The sequence below is a fragment of the Colius striatus genome, chromosome Z (assembly GCF_028858725.1).
Source record: "Colius striatus isolate bColStr4 chromosome Z, bColStr4.1.hap1, whole genome shotgun sequence".
Lineage (NCBI taxonomy): Eukaryota > Metazoa > Chordata > Aves > Coliiformes > Coliidae > Colius > Colius striatus.
Window position 1 is genome coordinate 23,775,825 of NC_084790.1, and position 19,004 is coordinate 23,794,828.

Below are 19,004 nucleotides of genomic sequence, written 5' to 3' on the forward strand. Positions count from 1 at the left end.
TTTCTGTTTGTTATGGTTTTGGTTGGTGGCAGATCAAATAAATTTTGTTTCCTTCACAGAGTTGAGTAGTCTCATCTGTTTTGCCCAGGACCATAAGTGGTGAGTGAGCCCTCCCTGTCCTTAGGGCATTTCAAAGGCCCTTGGCTACTTTTCTCTTTCCACATCACTCATATTCTTTGTTCCCAGCTGGGCCAAACCCACATCTTTATTTACCAACAGTCATAGAATCACAGAATCATAGAATCATAGAATCACAGAATCATAGAATGGTAGGGGTTGGAAGGGACCTTTAGAGATCATCTAAAGAAGTAGATTCACCTAGATCAGGTCACACAGGAACATGTCCAGGTGAATCTTGAAGACCTCCAAGGAACGAGACTCCACAACCTCTCTGGGCAGCCTGTGCCAGAGCTCCGTCACCCTCACAGTGAAATAGTTTTTTCTTATATTTAAGTGGAATTCTTTGTTCCAGCTTCATCCTATTACCCCTTGTCCTGTTGCTAGCTACTATAGAAAAAAAGGGATGTCCCAATCTCCTGACACCCATCCTTTAGATATTTATAAATGTTAATAAGATGTCCTCTCAATCTCCTCCAGACTAAACAGCCCCAGTTCCCACAGCCTTTCCTCATATGAAAGATGTTCCAGTCCTGCATCACTTTGGGCAGACTTTGCAGAATTGCACTGCAGTAGTAAAATTCTTTGTGACACTTTGTGGTGTGTGATTTGTATTTAAAAGAAGATGCTACCTCTAAAGAAGCTACAGTATTATGTTTCCCTGTTAAGGAACAGCCACAACTATAAACCACTGTATTTTTAAAGAAAAACATTATAAAATCCACTTCTGTAGACACAACTGTAGTTTTTAGCTGTCTTTAAAAAATATCAAATAGACCAAGATGTTAAACATTAGGAAAGTCTGAGAGATGACTCTTGGTAGTCCTGTTAAATCTTTCCAGGAGTACTCTTTCTCAACAACTTCGGGAAGACATCATGGAAATTTCATGATAATATTGAGTCTGACACTCAGCCTTGACAGAATGGCCACAGTTCCCACGGGCAGCTCCCCTTATGTACTGAGACTGATGTCAGCTTGGTATCCAATAGCCTGGCTATGGAAAGTTAACCCCATCCCTGCCAAATCCAGGACAGACTATAAGAAAGACACCTTTTTGATGTCCACTTACATACATAGAAATTGAGAAGGAAAATGTACGTACTTGTTTTCTCCATGTCTCCCTTTAACACTACAAATCCACTTGTGGCATCCAGATGTCAGGAAAAGCACTATAAAGTACTAGAGGTATTAGATGTCTCTAGTCTGCTACAAAGTTTGTCATATCTGCTACCCCTCTGGCCAGGCTCTACAGTGACATTTCTTGCATGCTGCAGGTGATAACCACTGCTGGTGAGGTAAACATGATGTTAGGACACCCCTGAGCAATGCCAGTGAAACCTTAGAAAAGCACATGAATGAGTAGATCAGCAGCAAGTCGATATGAGACGGTGATGGATTTTTTAGATGAGATGGATTGGGAGCAAGAGGGTTTTATTGATTTCTGGGGTAAGGGAAAAAGTGAAGAAATTATAGTTTTGTTAGCAAAAATGCTTTTATTCTACATGCAGAAAAACAAAGATCATTTTCTCTCATTTTTACTAAAGTTATGAAGCCTAACTTGCTATTGATTTTTAAGCAGAAAGCCTATTCTTACTGTACTTCAAAGTATCCCTCTGTTCTCCAGAGACTTTCTCTGAGAGAATCCAGCAACCATAAATATCTTTGACTTTTTAATGCATTAAAATATCAATAATTTAAAAGACTATTCTAGAAGAACTGTGGAGGAAAAAAAAAAGCAAAACAACAAAACAACAAAACAAACCCAAAACCTGCTCAACCGGTTTTAATGTTACAACACAATACTTCTTTCTGCAATAAAACATTTGTTTGTATGTTACACCAGATATCTTTATTCAGCTATTTAGTTAATGTTGTAATTTTCTTTATAAACCCTTTTATTTTTACCTTTCAGTAGTCAAAACTATTTTCATCATCAGGGAATGACATTTAATTCCAGATAAATTCCCCACAGGAATTCTGAGCTCTGCACAAAATTCTGGAGCTTTGTATAAGAAAGTTTAATTTTCTGATTATTTCATGTTATATTTTGGTCAGCAATTGTGCTACCTAAAGGATAGCTCCAGAATAATGCAGGACTGAGGTAAATTACAGGACACAGTACTCAAAAAGTCCTGTAACTGGATAGCTACAACATAATTTAGTGGATTTGAATTTAGTTCACCCCCAAATGTTCAGAGAAATTAAACCTAATAGTTATCAATATTTGAAGCTATGTATATCTCTCTAAACTTGCATTTTTATTCATCTGCCATATAAGCAACCAGATTTTTTTTTTAATTTCTGTAATGTTTAATGACAGAAAAGATTATATGGCTGACTACATTGGCTTCTTCCAGATGTTTTTTATATAACTACTAATATTAGTACAGTACCTAAAATATAATTAATCTAAATTTAGAAGAAAACCTATACCACAAACCAAAACAAACAAATGGAAAGAACCATATCAAGTTTACTTCAAGAGCCGCAATGTCCTATGTGTTTCTATTCCTTAAAATAACTAGACACTGTAAAACATTTCTACTGTGTAAAACAAATACCATCTTATATGTGTCACTAACATTACAGTTCAAAACAAAGTTAAAACCCACATTTTTAAGCTCTTTAACAAAGGAGACTAGAGATGGTTAAGAAACATTGAGAACCACATAGAAATGGGTAGAAAGATGAGAAACTTAATTTCATAACAGGAAATAAGTAGTGACCTTCTATTAAAAAACTGCTGCTCCACCACCCCTCACTTTCTTTCTCAAAAAAAAAAAAAAATCCAACCAAGTTCTTGATTTGCAATTCCCAGAAGTATCGCATAAGTCAACCTTCTTAAAGAGTTTATGATGATTAGCCACAGCAGTATTTCATTAAGGTATGGTATTTGCTTTTAGAGCTTTACTTTCAAAGTAAACTTTCATACCTTCAAAGTAAACTTATCCTTCCCTGAAAGGAATCCCTGGAAACAGAGTGACTTTATTTCCCTGGAAGAAATATTCATGAAAGGTATAGCAAGCTGTATGGCATATGTAACCTTTTTTTTTTTTTTCCCCTATTTGTTTCATATTACTAGTATCAGCAGAATTTAATAAATTGCCTTTACGTCAAGGAAAAAACAAACACACTGCACAGAGCATCACATGAATGTAATTTTCCTGTTAATCTGGAAGAAAATCTCATTTTATATTTTTTCTGATAAATTATACTTAAAATGAGTCAGGAAATATGTATAACCATCCTTTCATTCATCCTTTGCCATGTTGGCATGGTTTGACATGGAGTCATGGAATTTGTGGTAATGGAGAAGGGGCTGTAAAGATGAATGCTGTAAGAAGTTGCTCAAAACTCTCCCCAGGTCTGAGTGGGTGAGCTCCGACCCATTTCTGTGACTGAGCCAACTGGTGCCTCAATGATGACTTTTAAAGAAGAAGCCACAACAGGAAGATTTTTCCTGTTCCTTCTTATTTTGTCCTCCCTTCTTTTCCAGTTGGTGATTGGGCAAGTCGGAAGAGAGAGAGAAGTGACCATGTGGACCCCAAGATCAGCGAAGGAAGTGATGATGAGGTGTTCTGGAGTAGAGACTCCCCTGCATCCTGTGGAGAGGACTGGTGAAGTAGATTTACTTGCACTTTGAAAAATACTTCTCATCAGGGGCAGTGACTATGCCTAGATGAGGCCGTGTCCTGTATGAGGGACCTTGTATTTGGCAGAAGCCACAGCTGCTGGGAAGAATCCATGCCAGAGAAGTTCATTAAGTACTGTATCCCATATGGGAGGGACCCTGTATTGGAGCAGGGGAACAATGCAAGGAGTTGTCCTCATCTGAGAAGAGAGAAGCAGCAGAGACCATCTGTGAGAGACTGACCACATCCCCCATTCCCTACCCCCTCACTTCCAGAACAGTTGAGGGGGGAGGAGGTAGAGATACCAGGAGCAGTGAGCTGGGCCTGGGAAGGAAGGAGGGATGGGGGACTGAGATCTTAAAGTGCCGGTTGTAATTTTCTCATCATCTTACTCTCTTTTTTGGTTTTTTGTTCTGTTTCTTGTAGGTAGTAAAATAAACTTTCCTATCTAAGTTGAGTACTTGAGTCTGTTTTGCCCAGACCCATAGTTGGCAGCGAGCCCTCCCTGCCCTTGTCTCAGTCCACAGCATTCTTGGTTGTCTTTTTTCCTCCTATCTCGCTGGGGCCTCTGCCATCCTGATGAGGGTTGGGGTGGATGGGGAGCAGTGAGCAAGAGATTGTTGTGTTGCTTCATAGCTGGCTGGGCTAAACCACAACACATGTATAAGAAATTTTCTTCCCCAATTCTTTTGGTATGTTTACTCATGGTCATATTCTCCTCAGTGCTCACACTACTGCTACTCTACACATATGTTGTGTGTGTGACACGAGGTGAATGGCCACTCCATAACTTTTCAGCTCCAGGACAAGTTATTTCCAGAATTATGTAGTCTGAAGTTTGTAGGAATATAGGAGCTTTGTTTTCACTCTGACAAAATAATTTCATCTCTATCATTCATCCTTGACTTAGGAAAATACTTTTTACATTTCTTACAATCTGAAGGGGGAAATTTACCTTTGACAGAAGTCAGTAGCCTGTTTGGCAATCAGTAGAGTAATTTCAAAACAGATTGCTGCTAGATACCTGTTTTTCCTTTATGATTTTTGATTGTCAGTCTACTTCTAAATTTAATACATGATCAAGTCACAAAACAAAATATTCCTTGCTATTCCTTATTGAGACACCTTGTATAACAAATTCATGTTGTGAGTCTTGGAGAGGAGGAGCTCATTGTACTTCTAGCTGTCAACATCTCCATTTTGCTATTTTTTTTTTTAGATAAGAGTAAAATTATTCATTTCTGCCTCATTAATGCATATTGATAGGATCAGTCTGGTGCAGAATTATTTACCTTCTTCTTCTTTTAGACTTAGCACTCTAAATCAATATAGAAAGAAAATCCAATGCATTTTTCTTAAAATCTAAGCTAAGAGTTGCAGTTGAGAATCAATCCAACTAGTCTTTGCAAACTAGCTAGCTACTCTAAAGTATTCATCTAATCTCCCTCTATAATCAATGTATTTCTAGAAGGCAATTGCACATATCAAAACTGATAGAAACACAAGGACTAATCAACTTTTCACAAGTATTGACTTCTGTTCATTGAGTGCACAATGAATCTAGATAGCAAATATAAAGTATCTAACAGTAGGTAAGAAGAGCTATTAGGTGACAAGTTGCCCACCAGAATGTTCAGGGGACTCTTATTGTAAAACTACAAGTCAGTGTTAGTCTTTGAAGGATAAAAAAATAAATATACAAAATTTTAGAAGAGTACAGATTTAGGATGTTGTGGGTTTTTTTTCCCAAAACCATGAACAACCATACAGCTTAATACTTTGTACTTCCATTACTTACTGACATTATTTTCTATCTAGGAAGCATCTTACATTTCTTTTTGACTGATTTCCAATCTTAAGCTACTCTATAAAAATGAGTTAAGGTTAGCCTACTGTTCAGATTCTTATTTTGTCTCTCACACCTCTGTAATGCAACTTCACAAAGGAGATTTCCTGGACTCCACATTCACTTACACTTCCCTGTTACAACTGTTTGTCATAGTTTGTCATAGAATACACTAAGCAGTTATTTGTTACAAGCACCAAGTACCCTCTCATGATGCAAAAACAGTTTTACTATGCCATAGTTTCCATTGTACAGATATTTCTTTGTAAATGGTAGCTTATTAATTAATAAAACATCTATGAATTACCAGATCAACTGACTGTTAATTCATAAGTCGTAGTAATCAGAGTACCTGATATGTATTTATTACAGTCAGAAAACCTTTACACTGAGTAAGTATTCATTTTATTTCTGTGTTTTACAAGAGAAATAAAATATTAGACTTTAATTAAAAATTAAAAATTTTTTTAAAAACCCCAAACACAAAAAACAACAGCAAACCCAAACACCTCAGTCTAATGAAATACTACCTGCAAAATTTAACTCGACTCAAATGGATGCTTTTCTAAAAGATAAATGTTTTCAGTTTCTACATTACAACAAGGTCATTTTGAGGACTATAACTCCTTATACATAGAGAAAATTGATTACTCCTCTTTATTCCTCAGGTTATTGTTACACTTATCCTACAGTGTCAGGCATGGGTGAATACACACAGAGTGTACAGCAAATTGAGACGTATCAGACCACAGGAAGGGAATATCTGGTCCCACATATCTCATACCTTTCTTACTCTTTGAGGTTTCTTCTAATACATGAAAGCAAACTTCCAAAACCAGGACATTTTTTTTGAAGATCATAAAGCATTTTTAATCTAATGAAAATATTACAGAGTCTGTATGGTTTTCCCACCCCAGACAACAGTGATGTCTCATCTTTTTCAAAGCTTGTGCTTTGGTCTCGTAGTAAAAGGACTAATTGGGAGAGGAGAAAAAATGGAGAAAAATAAAGATCAACAAAAATTAATTTCTGGGTTGTATATTTAATTTGTCTGGGCTATATTTACTGATGTTTCATTCACATAAGTACATTGATCTTCCCAGTATGATATACAGTTTATCTGCAAGCAGAGCTGTATTTGTTGCTGTTTAAATAAGATTCTTCAAAGAACTTCGAAGTGACAGATAATATTTATATTTTTTTAATTATTTTTGATAGTCACAGTTTCTGTCATTAGTAGGGCAAACTGACAAATTATCAATGACATATTTATGCTATGGCTGGCATTCCCTGGCAGCCAGGATGTAGGAGCAAAATATTTGGAAGATAATATGTATATAATACACTTGTTGTTTGCCATCTGGTTATTTGTAATGAGTTTTGAACTAATTATAAAGGGTTGCTGAACACTGTTCTTAAACCAGGATAGTATTTTTGTTGCAAGCAAGAAGTGCCACAGACATTAATGTTTTGTGCAGAGCTTCTCATTATGACAACATTTTCATTTTGTGTGGTTTTGAGGCTTAAACATGGCTACACTCCATCACTTTTTAATTGTAGTTGGATCTGAATTTCATTTTACCTTTTCTTGGAAGTCTTTTCATCTTTTCTAAAATTTATTGGCTGAAAAGGAGAGGACTAGCACCTCAATGCAGAAGGAGGTAAGGGAGCATGTCAGTCCATGCTGGCAGCCAAGGGCAGCCCCATTCCAGAGCATCATGTGACAGAACTGTGCAATGTAACTAGGATGGTTGGTGTACTTAAATTTACCTGCACCTGATTCACTGCTTGCTGTTTTCCAGAGACGTGTAACAGTTGCTGTATTAACAAATGCATAATACATTTGTGTTGCCTGAAAAGGTACCTATATCATGGAACCTGGATTTGACTATGAGCTGCTTGTAACATTTCTTCTAAGTTAGGCCCTTCATTCTGCTTACGTTAAATAGACTGAACAAGACTCACAGGATATATAAATGCAGTACATATTTTCAAGAAAATGAAGCTACAACTTATTTTTCAGGGAGGAGATTCCAGTGCTTTCTGCAATATGTGTACTTCACAGTTCCACACAACATCCAATAGCTTCTTGAAAGCCATTGTTGCAAAATATAGCAAATTCCTAGTCTGTACCAGCCTGATAAAGACGTGGAAAGCCAAGTCCACAAATGTTGAAAATGTATCTAATTTTAGTGAAGCTCATGCTGCTACAGGGATTTCTGCTATTAGGCCCAAGGTATAGAGTGGTATCTAGATAGAACACAAATAAAGTCCTAAGACCTAATAAGTACTACACAATGGTATGAGTAATACCACAGTAACTAGAGGCAAAAGAAAGTGCAAAAGGATGACTATGTATTTAATGTTTACAATCTATCCAATATGGTAATTACTGTTTTTCTATATTCTCCTCAACAGAATATAATGAGTATCACCACATTTCTAGAAGCAGAATCTGGAATTGTTTAGATATGTGGGATACAAAGAGAGGTGATTTTTTTTTTTTTTTTTACACGAAAGTGTTTTTGCTTGGCAGTAAAACACAGGATTGCACTTCTTATCTAATCTGAAATCAATGGAAATATTTCAGAAGGCTTTCTATAAGGTGCTCAGCTAATAGTCCCTTTTCAATATCTGAAAGTGTGTTATTTAGTGTTACGGTTATCTAGTGTTTAGTTATATAGAGTCTATAATATGGCCCCTTTCCTAAAACTCAGTGGAGAGGACTAACTATCCTGAGTAAATAATCTGCTTTTCAAAATGTCAAAAAGCCTACACTGAGTGGTACACATACATCACAATACTACATAATTACAGTCTGACTACACTCTTTATTCTCCAAATTTATCTTTTGATGACAAGAATTAAAATTCAACATGTCTAATGATGAGTTGGTTTAAGTATTACTTTCCAGCTGAAAAATTTAGCCCAGACTTTGCAATTGCAAAAGCCACAGAAATTTCCTTATTAATGCACCATTTTTACCATATTCATTCTCAAAAGGATACACATGAAAAGACAGAAAGTAAGCCTGAACTAACTTCTGGCCTTGTTTCTCAAATATCTCTGTTTATTCCAGAAAAAACATGTTCAGTTCTGATATCAACATCCAGAGATCTGGAAAAGGCAAATGATTCTACAAGGTGATTCAACAGAAGCCACTCAAACTATACAGACTTCTCAAAACAGATGTATAGGCTGAAGATCTTGATCTAGGAGGTAATTTAACCACAGGCTAGAGGGATCTCTACAAAGAAAAGATGCAAAGAATCATTTAATTTATCAGATTAAAACATAAATAGAGCAAATGATTACAAGCTGCAATTAGGCAAAGTTAAACTAATTAATACAGGTTAGAACTCAGAATAGATAATAACTGTATTGTAGCATTGCAAACCCCCTACCTCGTCTGAAAGGCTACTTTGAGTCACCCACAAGCCTGGCCTTGATGCAGGGGTTCACAGATGACTATATATAAGCTTAAAAATGCTGTCTATGCATCTATTAATCTGTATTGATTGACTGCAGACAATTTAAATACTATTACCAAGGAAGTTCAAATAGTTTACTGCCAGTATTACAAAGAAAATCTTGAAGTTTATAGCACTGTTGCTTTCAATACTTCAACAGTATGAAGACATAAAATCTGGAAATAGGAATAAAATCAACTACCAATTTTAGGAAGAAAAATGTTATACAACTACTAAAGATATTACTGTTCTTTCCTTGAAAAATGTCAACTTGCAAAACATTTGAAAACTTACCATGATTTCTTTTTACTTGAAAGCCTTTTGTGAAAGATGATTAGCTGCAGCATTATATCACTATATATGTGAATGTAAAATCTCCCATATGGCACAAAGTGCAAGTTTAGAGAGTATCGTGAGCTCATCTGCTAAATGTCATTCAAATCAACACTAAAATCAGTGCTGATCATAATACTGAGCTCAAGCTTCTTATCTTAAGTAGCCTGAGGACTTGTCATTGGAACTGGTTGTAATCATTGTTATGTTAGTACTTTGAAAATAGTTGAGAAGACAGTCTTTTTTTTAAGAATGAAAAAAGACAAAACCCCCAAAACACTGATGTAAGCACATCTTGTAAACTAGCCACTTTGTAAAGTATCTGAATGCCTGATATTCATTATTTCCATTTTCTGCTTCACTGGTCAGTTAAAAAATATAGTGGGGTTTTTTTCCTTCTGTTTGGATTATCTTACTGTGAATTGCTTTGAGAGAAGTGAAAAGGACTGAGTAATACAATGAGAGGAGAAAATTAAGACAGAGGGAAATTTATAGCGTATATATAGTCTCATCTTTCTCTTTGGCAAAGTAGTCTGACAATTATTTTAAAGTATTTAGGTTCTTCCTTGTAGAAAAAGCTGCTTGAACTGTCTTTCTGGACAATCAATGCTGTGTTATCACATCTTTAGAGTTCTTGGAGAATGCATCATCTATTATTCTGACTTTGACTTTTTAAACTGTAGTTCACCTTGCTTTCACCTAAAAAGAGTGAAAGGAGAAGGACACAATACCATTTAAAGCTTAAAAAGAAGCAGCTACAAATAACTGAGTTTTAGTTTCACTGTGTACAGTCTAAGTAACAAGTTTAGAAGGTTTACATTAAATATTATGATGAACCTCTGGAATAGCCTAAGCAGTCACGCTATGGAGTCCCAGTCACTGAAGATGCTTGAGACTAGATCCACAAAGTCAGACCAGACCATTTTAATCATTTTGACACTCCAACCTTTTTCTTTCTCAAAATGAAATTTCAAGATGTTAAAGTAGTCCTGAAACCACAATTCTTAGAAACAAAAATGCTGTGTCAAATATCTACATATTGATTAAATTACAGAGGAAAAAGGGGTAAAGTTTTGACAGCAAGTGCTTCTGTACTTTTTCCAACCCATTTCACATACCTATTCCCCAAGGTAAAAATTATTTCTCTTGTTAGCCACATTGTTGCCATCATAATTATGTTAGTAAATGCATATGAAGTGCCTACTTTAATAGCAAACAAAAGCTTTTGAACTAATAAAAACTAACCCCTGAATATTGGCTGTCACAATCACAAGACACTCTATAAATGTTCAGAGGACATTTTTACATGGAAAAATGACTGGAAAACAACTGTGATTGAAGCTTTCCATATGGTAGTCTCATATAGTGATATAAAATTAAATGAGTATTTATTATGACTTGATCTATAGGTATTTTGTTTGCCAACAGTTTTCCTTATGTAAGAAAAAAAAAATGTTTTGGATTTTTTTTAATTGCTCTTCAGTTTTGTTTGTCAATTCCCTAGTCTATCTTCTTTCTCACATACTTTCAGATCCTTGATAACTCTTAAAACATAAGAACTATGAACCTCAGCTTTTTTGTAGCAGGGCACTCTGCCTAACAAAAAGATACAAGCTGGACTCATACTATCTTCAGGGGTGGAAGCCATTACTGACCACTCTTACTCGGGTATCTCCAAGCACATTGGAGAGACAAGGAAATTCCTGAGCTAGTGGGCTATGAGACAGATATCCCAGAGATAACATTGTTTCTAGAAACTAGATGTCCCTTCTAGCTCTGCTGAGATGTAAATTCAGTAACAAATGACTGACAGTCAATTGCTTTATTTTATATAAAAAAAGTCCTTCTTCTGTGGGGTAGGAGATTCCTCCATACTCTGTGTCTGGAAATCTTTCCCTTGAGTAGGGATGCCCCTCAAGATTACCCTTCGGAGCTGGGAGAAAGAGAACCATCCACTGTCACGGATATGGGTAAGTAACATGATTCTCTAAAATAATCATTAAGCTAGGTTTAAACTGTTAATTCAATTAATATTAGGTAGTAGCTACAGTACTAATATTGGCTAGTAAATTATCTTCTAACCTATTGCCTCAAACCAAAAAATGTACTAAAACAGAAAACCTATATTTTATCCTGATTTTATTGTATATAACACACATATGTCATTCAAATAATATCACTACAGTGTAAATTAAGATTCCGTTTTGTTATGCTTTCTGAGTTTGCCATCTTTACCCTGCAGGCATGGGGAACAAAGTTGTTTACTAAATATATTTCATCTAAACAGTCAAATTTATCTATAATCCAAATACTTTAGTCCCAATTATATTCATTTTCCTTCCTTTAGTTGGAGAAAAAGAAACAGAAAATCAGTAATAGCTGTATTCTTAGCTTTGAAGCCTGTAGCACACTGTTCCAGACCATACATTTACCTGTGTTCTGAGCCTTCATGATCCAATCTGGAAATGAACATGTTGACACATGCTAAAATGCATGTTTCCTGAGCTACCACATTCTTTACATCACTTTACAATCTCATTGGACAAATGCCATCTACATACAGAAATACCATATAATGTTCATGACTCAATTCACACTTATTTACTTGCAAAATATGTTATTTAGAGTGTACACATCTATTTTTACCTTTAAAATATTTGCTTTGAATTATGTGAGACATTGTAATCCACAAGTGGCACTAAGAGACGTCTCCAAACTAAGACAACAACACTTAGTTGTCTACCTGTGCCTCTCTAGCTCTGATCATGGTCAATAGAAATATTTAATCAATACATAGCACTGCTTGAAATTTCAGTTCATGTCTGAGATGTCTACCAGCATCTGCAAGACTTTCTTACTTTACTTATACACCACCATCCAGATGTAGATAAGTATATTTAAATCTTTCAAATTGAATAAAATCTTCATAATATGAATTCAGCAGATTCTTAGTATCATTGTATCCTGTAGCCAAAATCATTCATTCCTCTGTCCACTGCAAATCATTAGTATTTTGTTCACATCTGGTATGGATGGCTTCTATAGTAACCTCCACAATATAATAACTTCTCTGACTTAACCAGAGGGAGTGCTGTGTCTCTCAGTATAAGCACTCAGAGAAGAATTATGTGTTAGAAGCAAAATTAAGTGACTGCTTTCACCCATCTTTAATGTTAGTATACTCTTTATAGTGATAATCTTCCTACTGTTATCAGTTCTTGCCACCTGTATGAGACATCTAACAACAGATGACAGAAAGAGAGCAAAACAGCAATGGTAAGTAGGGCATAAGATCATAGTTTTTCTGGCTCTGGCCCAAGTGCCTCATGTCTTTAAGTTTGCCTGGGTTTTGAGTAACTATCAAAATGCAATGACAGATATACCTTGCATCAAGCCTTCTAAGAACCCTGGAGCATGGACCAATGTGTAAAAGGGGGCTGACACCTCACCAGAGCTGATCATATGAGACACATCTCTTCTGAGATCAGTTACAATTAGAATGACAATTCATCACAATACTTTACATTTGTGTTCACTTTCAACATTTCTTTCATAGTTCTAGGTCTGACTGTCTCCTAAACTACAGAGGAGAGGATAACCTTCCTTGCCTCCCCTACAAAGAGTCAGAGTCATATCTGATCACAGTGATGTACTGGACCCCACCAAAGTGACAAGTAATGCAAAGGGTGAGCCCTTTGAGAGGTCTCAAATGAAAATTCACTTTTTACATCTCAGGCAAAAGTTTCCTATAACTGATAATATTTACACATGCACATGCTTCCTCTACTGACTCAAATGAGTTAATTTTGCTTTTAACTCTAGGTAGTTCCGTGAAGCCAACTATATTATTCTTTGCTTTGTTGCATTAAAACAGTTTACGAGCTCCAATCCAATGCTCAGCTCACTGTTCCAGAACTGGCAGTCAGAAGATGTATACTTGAAGTTGTAAACTGAGAACATTAACATGGAAATTCCATGGAATTCCAAGGACAGAACTCACACTATGCTCTTATTACAAAGCCTCCTTTCAGAGCAGGATCCCCTAATTTTGTACCAGCCCACCCAGTAACACAAACTAATACAAAACTGTATCTGACTAGGAATGATTTCTGAAGATCTGGAGAGAATTAAAAATAGACACTAAAGATCCTATTTGGAATGAGATTTTAATTCAATCCAGGCCATACAAAGGAAAGAAAAAGGACATTTATCAATTTGCTTAAGTTACTTGCAGATGGAAGGCAAATGAACAAAAGTCCAATCCAGGGAGTTATTGAAAACATGTTGTTCCCAGTGAGTGACTGAGTATCAGAGTACTGAAGAGCATTCACTACTGATTTTTCTTCAATGCTCTGAGAAAAATGTGATCTGCCAAGAAAAATCTGTTTAATAATAATAATAAAATATCCTGAATGCCTCCATCAGTGTTTCTGATGTCTGTTGCCGTTTGATTTTGAAACAATCTGTAAACAGGAGATTTTACTACAAGTTGTAATCTTGGATTTTATCAGGTGTCCACCACATCTCTTTCTGCAGCCATGTGTTATGTCAATGTCTATTCTCTTGCCTTCCTTTCCAGAATTTATCTAGACTGGACATACATTAGCAGTAAGATTTAATTGAGAAAACAAACACAAAATTTTGAAAAAGCAGCAACACGTGAAAGAGTGCTGAAATGGTAATTTGAAAATATCTCCCAGACTTTGAAAATATTGTCATAAAATTGTCTGCATAAAATCAAAAGAATTTCTAGAAAAACAGTACGTAAATTTAAGCTGTTTTTAAGCAGCATATGCTCCTACTCTGAAAAAACATTCTTCCTGAACATTATTTCTAGTTACAGCCCCAACATTTAATTGCAAAAATAGTAAGGGGTCACACTGATTTCACAAATGTTGTTTAAAATGTGTTAGAAGAAGGAAAAGCAGGTATATTTTGTCAGTTGAGATATACTACCCAACCATTATCTTTCCTCTTCCTGACATTGCTTGTTCACGCTATCATGCCCCTGTTCACTGGCTATTAGCTATACAGTACAGGGTTCTTGAAACTGTCCTGGATCAAAGAGAAAGAAAAGGTTCAGAACACAAAGGCAAGGTTAGTCATCAATACAAAACCTTATCATATTTTATGAATTTCTTGTGAATCATTAAACTAATTTCCCATAAAGTCATAAATGATGTTAAAAATTTACTTTTAACCTACAAAGTCCTTCACGGATTTAAGTCATTTAGCTGACCTCTGTTCCCCTTGAATTCTACTTCAGACTATGAGTCTCTATGAAACTAGTTGTCAAAATACTTATAGTTTGACTTTTACAACTGGGAAATCAGTACTGAACAAGAATGGGATATTCGAGTTTACCAGTGGTCTAGTGAACTGATGCCATAGCAGGTTTGTACTGCACAGATGCACACCATCTGAACACTTTGATGCAGAGTCACCCAGCACCGGCTTGGACACTCAATTCATTTATTAACTTTTCCCTCAAGGATCATGAAATCCCTATGTAGTACCTCCCTCTATTTCTCTGGCTTTATCAAAGCTAGAATTAACATATCCCTCTATTCATTGTTTATGTCACTCTCTAGTCTCTCAAAAAAAAAAATTCTTCCTTTGAAATGTACCTTTTTCTACAGCCAGTAGATATTATATTCTCAGGAGCTAATGTATGAACAAATTTTCACAGACCTTATAGTAATGTTTTCATCTAAAAGATCACAATAATTAAGAACATATTTAGAAGTAGACAAAAAATATAAAAGATTTCTGTTTAATTCCTTAAATTTTCACATTTATTGACAATTTCCTTTTGCACTCCCAGAATTCAGTAATAAAGGGTTTGTAACAAGGTCGCAAATATTGTTTGAAAAACATTAAAATCAGAGAGACAAACTATTTGTTATTTTTACTGTTTATTTATTTGCTTTCAAACAGAATAATTTCATAAATAGTAGAAATCAATTATGAAATTAAATAAGCCAGGTCTATATCCATGCAGTATCAACAGCCTAAAAGGCAAAATCCATTCCTGATGTGGTCATGTGGTCTCCTTGCGAGTTCCAAACTTATTGCTGCCATGGTACACTTTTTCAGAGAAAGTCTAAGTAGTTTCCTATACTAATTGTGTGGTTTCTCTCCAGTCATACATTTACCACATGCAACAGTAGAAGTGGACTCAAGTGCTTGTTATCAAGCATCGGACGTCTAGGATCTCAACAAGAAACTCTTAGCTAGCTTTCATCCTTAATTAACATTGAGAAAAAAAAATTCTCATTTCCAAGGAGATGTTATGAAAATAACAAAGGAAGAATGACAAAGTTGGCAAAAATAGAACAATATTATGTAACTCATTAGCACAGAGAATGTAATTAAAACAATGGAGAGCTTTTCATCACCAATAAGTTAAATATTTCCTTAATACATAATGGCCGAGAGGTTGTAACATCCCACAGATGATCTAGAGGAACATTTTGTTCCAGATGAGAAATAAAATCATTAAGGGCATCCATCATTCTCAAGACACACAAGGAATTCAAACAACACAGAAAAGTGCTGTACTGGGCCCTGGTGGACAAATCACAGAATCACAGAATCACAGAATCTGAAGGTTTGGAAGGGACCTTGAAAAATCATCTAGTCCAACCGTTCTGACAGAGCAGGACCTCCTAGAGTAGGTCACACAGGAACTCATCCAGTTGGGTTTTGAATGTCCCCAAAGAAGGAGACTCAGCAACCCATCTGGGCAGCCCATTCCAATACAAATAATGCATTTCTGTTCTGTTCAATTCAAACACCTTACTTCAGGAATTGTTCTTTTTATTTAGTGTGAATTGAATTAAAAAAGATCACAAAGTTTCCAGTCCTTAAAATTTGTGTTCCTACACTAGTTCAAGGTGGATTTTTCACATTGTCAGCTACATATATTTTACCAGGCACATCTGCAGTTCTGTGGTTTTTAACTGACTAGCATGAAGTTGAGGATGGGGGAGATTCTGCTTATTCTTTGGATGATATTCTGCTGCATTTTTCTGTAAATAAAGTGACATTTTATTTCAGTCAGATCGACTCTTATTCTAAAATGCATGTAAGAGGAATGATGAGACCAAGTAAGTAACGGGTAGAAAGGCAGGCCAGGAAGACTTTAAAGACAGCTTTGTCTAGTACACTGAAATTTGGTTAAGTAAAAGCTAGCAATGAAAATCTAAAGTGCTTTTCTATGTAGAACTGAACTAGATGCAGTATCCCAGGAAATAACACAAAAACCCTGTGGTTTACTTATTGCTCATAGATGTTCAACAGATTCTGGGACTGACAGTACTTTCATATTCTTGTTTGTCATTCAGACCTACATAGAAAGAGGTTTGCAGATACTTTTCTGAAGAAAAATACTTAAGAAGAAATAGGATTTCTTAGATGAGGTGCAACACTTTGCAAATACATTAGGTTTTGGGAAAATAAGTAGTACCATTACTCCTCAATGCATTTAATTAGAACTGTTGCACCACAGTGGATGAAACAAATAACTCTAGTTCCTGCATTGCATATACTTCATGTCCTAGTCATATCATTTTTTGGGACAACTATTTTTTCTGACCATGACAGCACCAAACCGGTACATCTTCTTTAAAGAGTAATTAAGAGTATCTGTAGAGCACATGATGTGTCCATCATTCTCAAAGAAATCAGCTTTGAGAAACGAAATTATCTCACTTCAATACAAGAATCGATGAGGCAAACACATAACCAGATCATTTACAGTACCAAGATATATGCTGGCTGTGACAGCCGATTTGTTTCACTGGAAGGAGCTTTCATGGCTAGATCAAAACTGGAATAAATAGTATGTAATTAAGTGTCAGGCTTATTACAAGTATAAAAGACATAATTCTAACTCTATGGCTTTTGACTAAAAGGTGGCCAAGAAGCTTTGCAACTGCAAATATCTCCTTTTAAGAATGCTGTTTTCATTACTTGATGCATATTGATTTATTGAGAAGTCCAGATGGTTGCTACCCACTTGGATAAGTCAGCTCGCACAAATTTTAAAATCCATTTTGAAATCCATATGGACTATTTTGTTGTTGAAATGCAAGCCAATTTGAGGGTTTGTTAGAGTGATAAACTAATCCTTTTTCTCAGTGGGGAAAAAGAGAGAAATGCATTAATAGCTTGGGAATCAAAATAAGTGCATGAGAGTATGGATTTTTAAATCCTGTACAAATTGTCTTGGTTCTTTGACTGTATACTTGAAAGTCAAGGTAATATCTGATACAGACAAAGCTACATTTTTCTCTCTGACTGAAAACCTAGTGAAGTTCAAGACATAGTTGTTCTTCATTTTATTCATGAAACTAGAGTGAACTGGTTTGCTTTTCTCTGTTTAATCTTCTAAATATCAGCCTTCTCGGAAGTGTGTTAATCCTATTTGGTTTGGGTTTTTTTTCTTAGATGGATCATGTCATGAAAGTCAGTGTTTGTCAGATGGACACGAATTTTGCAATTTTGACACAATTTCCAGCTACAGGACTTACAACTGGCAGAGAAAATAGCTATGTTTCATCTTAAATTGTACTGATATTGAAAGAAACTGCTAGATTACTATCAGAATAACTTTAACACTTTAAACCACAGACGGGTATTTTTTATAATGTAGTTTCATGGTGTAAGTCTTGTAGATTTCATGAGAAGTATCTGTATAAGACTCAACTTGATCTGAAACATTTTAAAGTGTACATTAAAAAACATTGTCATTCAGCCACTAGAGTAGAAATGCTGTATAAGTACCCCTTAAAATGTTCATTTTTAGGCCTTTTAAATAAAAAGTATTCACAAAACATAAAATCCTAATAGAAGAAAAGAAGATTAAGTTTATTTCTGAAAGTCGAGAAACCGTTATCTGTGATAGTAAAAAAAAAAAAAAAAAAAAAACAAAACAAAACAAAACAAAAAAAAAAAACCAAAAAAACCCACCCAGAACTTGTGTTCATTTCCCAGTTAAACGCTGTATAATGAAGAGGCCTCCAGAGTGCACACAGGAATAGTTTGGTGGGATTTTTTAATGAGCAAGCAATAACATGATTGATGTTTGCCACTTTTTATAACAAAGTTAAACTTTCTGATGCTTTATTTTTCCCCATGCATGTGGTTTTTTTGTTTGAGAAAAACATAGGTGATGTAATGACTTGGCAGTTCTTCAAAAGGGCTAGCCAGAAGCTTGATACTTAGCTGCTTGTATTGTTATTAAACACTAAGTTGAGCTAATATTGTAGTTTCTTCAGAAGAGTACTACTTTGACAAATTGTTATTTCTATTTGCTTTCTCTTGTCTTTTGGTTTTGGGTTTTTTTCACAACTTATTATTGTTCAGTAAACTCAGACCCTCAAATAGCATGAAAATCCAGGGCAGTAACTGATGATGAATTTTTTTTTGTGGTGTTTGAGATCACTGAGAAAACTATGAGCTATAATTAAATCTTTTTAATAAATAAATTGACACAAGTTTACGTTTGCTTTGTTTGCACTAAAAATGTCTTCAATTACTACAACAGCATGTGTTTAGCAGGGAGTAGGAGGAGTGTCCAGAGGAATAGAAGGAATGTCCAA